At 39.7% G+C, this 7,980-nt stretch overlaps 1 pseudogene; it reads right to left on the bottom strand.

The window, feature by feature from the left end:
- Positions 1-5,128: 5,128 nt before the first annotated feature.
- LOC147880672 (AAA-ATPase At4g25835 pseudogene) lies at positions 5,129-7,588 on the bottom strand (annotated as a pseudogene).
- Positions 7,589-7,980: the final 392 nt, after the last annotated feature.

The raw sequence follows: 7,980 nt of genomic DNA, 5'->3' as shown, positions 1-7,980 counted from the left end.
GTATAAATTGAATTGTACTCTGACTATCTTTTTGGTCATTCATGCTCACGAAACATTCTAATTGAAAAAACAAAATGTTTTGGCTGATGGAGTGTCAAAGATTGACCAGGACATGTAGCAGTAGTTCACAACAACAAGAACATGAAAAGAATCTTAACCACGAAATGGCAGAAGTAGACAAACAGTGGAGGATTGCAGCAAAAACGTTTCACAAAGTTTACGTCACCCACAAGCACAGCAAACGCTCTCTCAAATGCGTCATCTTGGAGTGGTTCATAGCAAGAGCAAATGAACATCAAACACTTTCCAATTTCATACGAAGAGTGAAACGGAGATAACTGAAATCTATCATACATAGTAGCAAACCATTGTAAAGGACTTTAGTCATAGAGAACCACTAGGTGACCTTACCTTTGCATACCTCTATTACACAAGTTTCTTGACGTAGACAAGATGACAAAGTGTTTGATTAAAGATCCTAAGAAAGTATAAACTTCTATTGTAGCATTTTAAGTGCAAGGGACCATCACCACCTTGGTAGTCACTCTATAAAAAATTAGAGGATGCAGCTAGCCAGCTAGCCAAAGAAAAGCCCATCCATCAGAATAAATACACAATCTTACACAATTTTTTAGAAACCATATTTCTGGTATTAGATTGATGTAAAGGCTTTCAGCTTTGTGGAACACAGCTTTTTTTGGTACTTTAACATTATCTATTCAATTTTAAAATTAATTTTAAAGGTATGATATATTTTTTCATGCATCCCTTTATTTTTGGGTAGTGTTTATGTTACTTTCGCATTGTTTTAATAAAATAGATAATTTAACCATGTAGCATATTCTTCGGCACTTTCGATTTATGCATGTCTTTGATAATTCATGATCTGTCCAACCATAGGCATTGGGCTTATTTACGATCATTGTGTGTGAGAGAGGTTTTTTGTCTATATGCAACATTATTTTTGCAAGTTTCAAGTGAGACAATCTTCTCTTTTTTGAAGCAACTCTTCTCCATCATAAAGCTTTCAATGCGTATGTAGGCAAGCTTTGTAGCCTCAAAGCAAGCTCTAGTTCTTCTTTCTAAGGCACCGCTTCTCATGATGGACCTTTTAGTGCTTATATAGCCAAGTTTTGTGGCTTTGAGTAAGCTTTTCTTCAAGATTTACAATGAAGTCTTCAAGGCTTACAATGAAGTTTTAGAACACTAGATTTGATCCGATGTTCAGCTTTTGGTACTCAAGTTCTGAGAAGCATAGTCATTTGGGCACATTTTTCCATCGTTAGCTCATTTTCTTAGTGTTTCCTTTTTTTGTAGCTATCAAGGGTTCACTAATAGCCATAACTTGCACTTGGAATCCTTATGTGCCATGATTGTCTTGCAAATCTAGATTATGCTGACAAAATTGATTGTCATAGGCCATACTCGTGAATGTGTCTATATCATTGATATGATTGTGATCTTCGGTATAAGCAAGTAGTATTGTTGAATGGTTGAAAGTGTCTTCACATTTGGAAAGAATTTGACATTGATTGTTATTTGTATATACTCACATCAAATCACTGGATTGATTTGTTGGAAAATGTTGTGGCATTTGTATAATCTTATGACTTCTGCATGTTCTCCTTTGAGGTAGAGGCATACGTGTCAAGCGTGCTCTATAGAATAGGAATCTCTTCATACCTAGATTTATTTTTGACACATTCTTGATGAGTCAAAGGTTTCTCTTGTTGGTCTATCATCTTCACATGCTCACCATTCCATATGAAATTATAGATTATGCTAGCTTGATAGAATTGATATCTTATCAAACATCTATTAACATCATGGAACACATAATTGAGATTGGATGTTAAGCATAAGAAAAAAATTCAAAAAAGTCTTCTGGTCCACATTAGGATTTACAAACACCATGCAATGTTGGAGGAAGGTGTAGTGAAGCCAAGGAATCATGCTCATTGTATTCCACCTTTTGTAACGCCAAGTATACTAGTTCAGAGTGGGACTAAATGGAATAATGCATCAGTGATTGGTCAACATGTTTGACTTGAGTGTACATTGGATTTGAGAATTTTGATGCCCATGCAAATGGTTTTAAGAGCTAGTCTAGTTCAGCTTAATTTGGTCCTACGTCATCTCTCTTTTTGCCATAAGGACTTAAGCCTACACTTGAGAGTCCCTTAGCTTTGCTTACCCTTCTCAATCTATTATTTTGAGGTTCAAGGCGTCCATCGTCTTTCCCTTGATCTTTGTTACTTTTTTTCCTCGCCCGTTCTAGTACTTCTTGTGTACCCCTAATGAGCCTAACTGCAGTCTCCCAAGAAATGCCACAAGTCTGGTAAAGCTCAAATTTATCTCCACATATGGGTGACTTGAGCTTGTATCGATTTCATCCCAAAGAACTTTGGGCCTAAACCAAAAGGATGTGGCATTTTCTTAGCCAAAATCAGGCCTAAATAAAGTTGGTTTGTGATAAGAGAAAGTTTAAAGAAAGAAAGAAAGAGAGTGAAATGGAAGAAAAGTTGAGAGTAATAGTCCTAATGAAACCTATCAAGTCTAGCTTTCCTTCTATTTTGTTCTTGAAACCTAGTTGTTGCACCAAGTGAAAATTCTAGGGGTGCCAACTAAATCAAACGATGTGTTTTTTGGAGGGAGATCCAGATTCCACACTTGAAGCTGACTGACTTTGCTAACTAAACCTCTAGCATTCCATCCATCCTAGGCTTACTCCACCATGTTGAAGTCTCTTGTTAAAAGGATGTCCCCAGCTAACTTGTGAGTGAGTCCCAGACTTCCTCCTTATAGCACAGCCCATGGGGGCATATATGGAGCCTAGTAAGCTAGATTCCTTTAGTCTTCTTCCCAACAAGCCTTGCACATAAAGACGCATCTTCCAAATCAGTATTGGGTTGAAGCAAACGAGCCTATCAATTGCTTAATCAACTTTTGACCAAACCCATTCAAGGTATGACACATTCAATGGATACAAGACTTGGATTGGGCATCTTTGCATTTTCAGATGCATTGCATATGCTCATATACATTATGGTCACCACAAAAAGTTAGGTTTAAAGTCACACAAATGCATCATGGCTGGCTACAGTGAAGAGATCAAAGTGTACAAACTGTATGATCCCATCAATTAAAAATCATTACCTCTAGAGATCTAGTGTTTGATGAAGAGTCAGAATGAAAGTCATCAAATAAGCAAGCGATAATCACACCACCAACTCAGTCACATCCACAGAAGGTTGATGAAGAATAGCCGGCATTACCAATAGATCTCCCATAAGAGCAATACCTTAAACAATCTACAAGAGGATAAAGATCACAATTTAGGTTGACATAGGCTTAAAAGGCAAGTTTATCCAAGTTGAAAGCACCAGTTATGCCCTCATGGCTACCATTATGGGATATAGAAGAGCTTGTACTTTGAGGATGTCGTTGACAAGCTAGACTAATAGATTGCTATGAATGAAGAATGGATGCCTTGCATAAGAACAACACTTGGAATTGACGTGAACTAGTATATGTAATACATTCCATGAACCTCACAAAAGATGGCTACATTTGATCATGCTTTGGTCTTGCTCCATCAGTTGGTAACGTAACAAACTTGGACCGACTCAATAAATCCCATTGTTGAAGCACATCCACGAACAAGCGAGATAAAATGAAGAGAGTACAATTATACATTTTTGACCTTTTCACTTCTAGGAATCTTTGAATGTATTAATAAGATTTCAAAGAATTGATTTGCTGTAGAAGATCTAGCATAAATACATTATTTCTTCCCTCGGGCTTGTGATATGCCACAACTTGCAAGGTATGCTTATACATTAGCATCTAAAGCTCTGTCCTCCATGTTGCTATGATGGAAAAATTGAACACTTATTTAGGCATACAATAGTCATGATTTGAGAAATGTATATTATTTAAGGCATGCAATGGTCATGATTGCGTTATATATTGTCTAAGCAATGAAATGCACAATCAAACTTCCAATGTGAATACAAGAGACCCAAGTCATCAAGTACTAAAAATCATGCAAAAAATCAATGAAGCAAACAAGTCACACTATTGGATGTCAAATCAAAATTAGGAGGATTAAAGCATCATTTATATTATACTATACTTCTATTGTAATATCTATATACACTTCTTGACCCCAACCTTAACTAAAATAAAGGCAATAAACATAAAACAACAATACAAGACAGACTAGATCATCAAGAATAGGCATTTGTTGGGAGGGTTGTTGTTGGGGTGATCCAGGCCATCATATAGATGAAATCGATCAACAGATAATCCTACTCTAATTTCAAAAATTGTATTAACTCATTGCACCTTTTAAAAGACAAGAGGTTAATAAGTAGGCTTCTATGCTACTTAATATGAATTCAACCCATGCCTCTAAAAAATAAGAATAGGTTCGTAATTATTTTTGTCTAATGTGTAATTATTTAACATAATGAGAGAGTTGAAATTCACGTAAACATACATATTCTCGAAAAGTGAACATTTAGACTTCAATAAGAGGATATGTTCACATTGCTATATACAATATTCTACTATCTTACTTACTTGGTACAATGGACTTCTAAAAATTTCATGTATTAACCCTGATTAACATGACTTCATGAGAGTTGTTAATATTTCAAGTCCTCGTGACTACCTAAATATAAATAAGTACGATTTCCCAAACCTTGGCATGCGCATCTTCAAATAATTAAGAAGTCTAGAATATTTAGCGTAACATTACACAAAAACCCATTTCTACAATTCATAGATAAACATGTATTATACTATTAAGCATGCAACTATTGATAATTGAATAATTCAAATCTAAAGACAAATTAGTATGCAAATATTTTACATTTTTTAAGCTATATTTTGTATCATAATTGCTTCGATTTCATATTTAGATGCGTGTATTTTGGGGGGGGGGGGGCACGGGGGGACAATGTGGGGATCGTCTTCCATGTCAACACTAAATTGACATTCAGTGCCAACAAAAGATGTTGAGAACCTTGGACATAGCTTATATAACCACCACATATATAATATTTGTACTACTAAATAAAGAAGAGTACAATACAAGGCATTGTTTGGAGTACTCTCACTCCTCTCTTATATGCTACTATCTTCTCCTCGTTGAACTTTGTTTCCCCTTCTTGAAATTTTATTTTTCAACGGATAACTTCCCTCTCCAACTATTCGTACTTATGTCCCTCTTCATACTAAAACTTCCACACTAAGCTACCCTGTTACAATTATGGGTTTACATATTTGTGAATTAACACTACTATTTTTCTGTCATAATCTCCAGCATAAACCACTCACCTCAAGGCATTGTCACCAATCCCAAAAGTGCAAAACAAGCATGTAACTGCCCTTTAGATTGTAGCTATAAGAGATTCACTAGGAATCATGTGACTAGTATGCCGATAACATGGTTTAGAAATAGGAAGGATCGCCTTTACAAGTTGAGCCAAGGGGTGGTGAAGGATAACGGTGGATAGGAGACGTATGAATAACTGAGAGTGAGCAACAGATGCTAATGTGTAGTTGTGGCAAGCCCCATGTGCAATTACAGTGGTACATGGATGTTGGAATGCTCCCTAAGTCTCGGGCCCATAGATATCCCAGAGAAGAGAGAACTCTGTGCAACCGGCATGAAGTAAAAAAGGTGGCAAAACCACTATGGATAAAAGGATAGCATAGTTGAGGTAGTATATTACGAAAGAGTAGTTGAGGTACTAAACGTGTAATGCCCATTAGCAACTAATGTAACTTGACAAACACTTAAGACATTGGTAACACACCCATTAACAACTTATCTAGCTTAACAAACATTGAAGACATTGGTAGCAGGTCAAACTTGATCAATGGCACATGGAGACTGATAAGGACCATTTGGGACCCAAAATACCAACCATCACCCTTGAGGGACCCCAAGATACCAACCATCACCCCAGAGATCCTATAGAGGGCCAACAAGAGTTCTTCAGAGGAGGGCCAACAAGAATCCCTCATCCCTCATCCCTCAAGAGGGGGAACCCAAATACCAACCATCACCCTAGAGAGTCCCCAAGAGGACAAGAAATCATAGGGGGGTCTCTATGGGGAAGTCTCTCCATGATCCTAATCTGAGGAGAAGGCGAAGGCTTTTGGAGGTGAGCTTCTTGGAAGTGGGTTTTGGTTGGGGAGCTTGCAAGGCGAGATGATCAGCTTTGTTGTTAGCTTCAACGACAGCAGCCATGACCCTCTTCAAAGCTGCATCTGGGCTCCGCTTGTTGCTGATCAGCATCTCCACCACCTCTGCCGGCGTCACCTTGCTGTTCGTCATCGCTTCCTCCAACTTTGGATACATCCCGTGCTCCTCTATCCTCAAATAATTCGCCGCCAGCTGCTTCAATGCTCCAAACGTGCAGTACGACAATAGTATGTGGAAATCCATCCTCCCCGACCTCAATAATGCTGGATCTAGCCTCTCCTTGTGATTCGTCGTGAACACAAATATCCTCTCCTCCCCGCAGCACGACCATAGCCCGTCTGTGAAATTCAGCAGCCCTGATAACGTCACTTGACTCTGTAGCTTCTGGTCTGCTCCAACAGATTGGGTCCTCGCTGATCGCTTCTCTGCCTCTTTCGTAGCTCGGTCTGATAGATCCAGAGAGCAGTCGATGTCCTCTATCACAATGATTGACTTCCTTGAGGTTCGGATGAGGAGTGACTTGAGTTCCGAGTTGTCTGAGACACTCGTGAGCTCCAAGTCGTAGACATCGTACTGTAAGAAGTTCGCCATGGCTGCTATCATGCTGGACTTGCCTGTGCCGGGAGGTCCATAGAGGAGATAGCCACGCTTCCAAGCACGCCCAACACTGTGATAGAAATCCTCACCTTCGGCGAAAGCGTTCAGGTCGCATTTGACCCGCTCCTTGAGGTCAGGCATTAAGGCGAGCGTGTCGAAGGTTGAGGGGTGTTTGAAGTCCACCTCTTCCCATTCTTGGCCGTCATTCGTGTACAATTTCCTCTGCGTGTTGAGACGCTCTATCTCCTTCGCAGTTTTGGTGATCTTATCAAAATATTCAGACAGAATGCGTGCCCGGTCAGACTTGAACAACTTCAGAGAGAAGCTTCTGCTTTCCTTGCTGGACTCTCTTCTTCCACCGAAATTCCAGAACATTTGTTGCTGGGACTCGGGCTTCTGGACCGAGTAATGCGTCCACCACAACTGGGCGCCCTTGAAAGTATCCTCAATGGTCTCGTTGGGAGGAAGAGTGAATGTGAGGGGGCTAGAGTCCTCAGATCGATGGACACGGAGGTTATCAGTCTGGTGAATTCGGTGGAGGGAGCTAAGGTAGAGCTCGACCTCACGGTAGAAGAGGTTGCTTTTGAAGCTACTGTGGATATCTTCGTGGATTTCGACGAAGGTATGGCGATTGAAGCTACGAGAGAGCCAGTTCCAGAAGTACTGGATGTGTTTATCAAGGAGCTTGCGAAGGGGGGGAGGGATGAGTGTTTGGAGGAGGGCGAAGGCGCCCATAAGAGACCACAAGTCGTTGAGGGGAAGCATGGTGTGAGAGAGACACACAAGCCTAGCAAGAAGGACCCAACAATATCACAACAATGAAGAAGACACAGGAAGGTAAGGGGAAGGAGAATGGAAAGCTCCAATATCAGTGCAGGAAGGAGAATGGAAAGCTCACCAAGCAATATCAGTGCAAACAAGAATCACTCTTCACGAAGAAGGATCCAAGCAAGTACACCAAAGCTCATGCAAAGGCTGCCAAGAAGTACCCAAATGATTCAAGCTTGGAGAACAAGGAACCATTGTGTCACGTTTTAAAGCAAATCCCTCTTGTTCTTTAGTCCAGAAAGACGTTCCCAAAGTATTATAATGACTCACTAAAGTTAACGATAGTCAAGAAAGAGATGCCCGTCTCACACGCTATTTTGAAACTAGGACAAAAGGCT

The sequence above is a fragment of the Dipteris shenzhenensis genome, chromosome 32 (genome assembly GCF_047967505.1).
Source record: "Dipteris shenzhenensis isolate YYH24624 ecotype China chromosome 32, Dip_SZ_1.0, whole genome shotgun sequence".
NCBI lineage: Eukaryota > Viridiplantae > Streptophyta > Polypodiopsida > Gleicheniales > Dipteridaceae > Dipteris > Dipteris shenzhenensis.
This window is presented reverse-complemented; position numbering and strand designations above follow the sequence as displayed.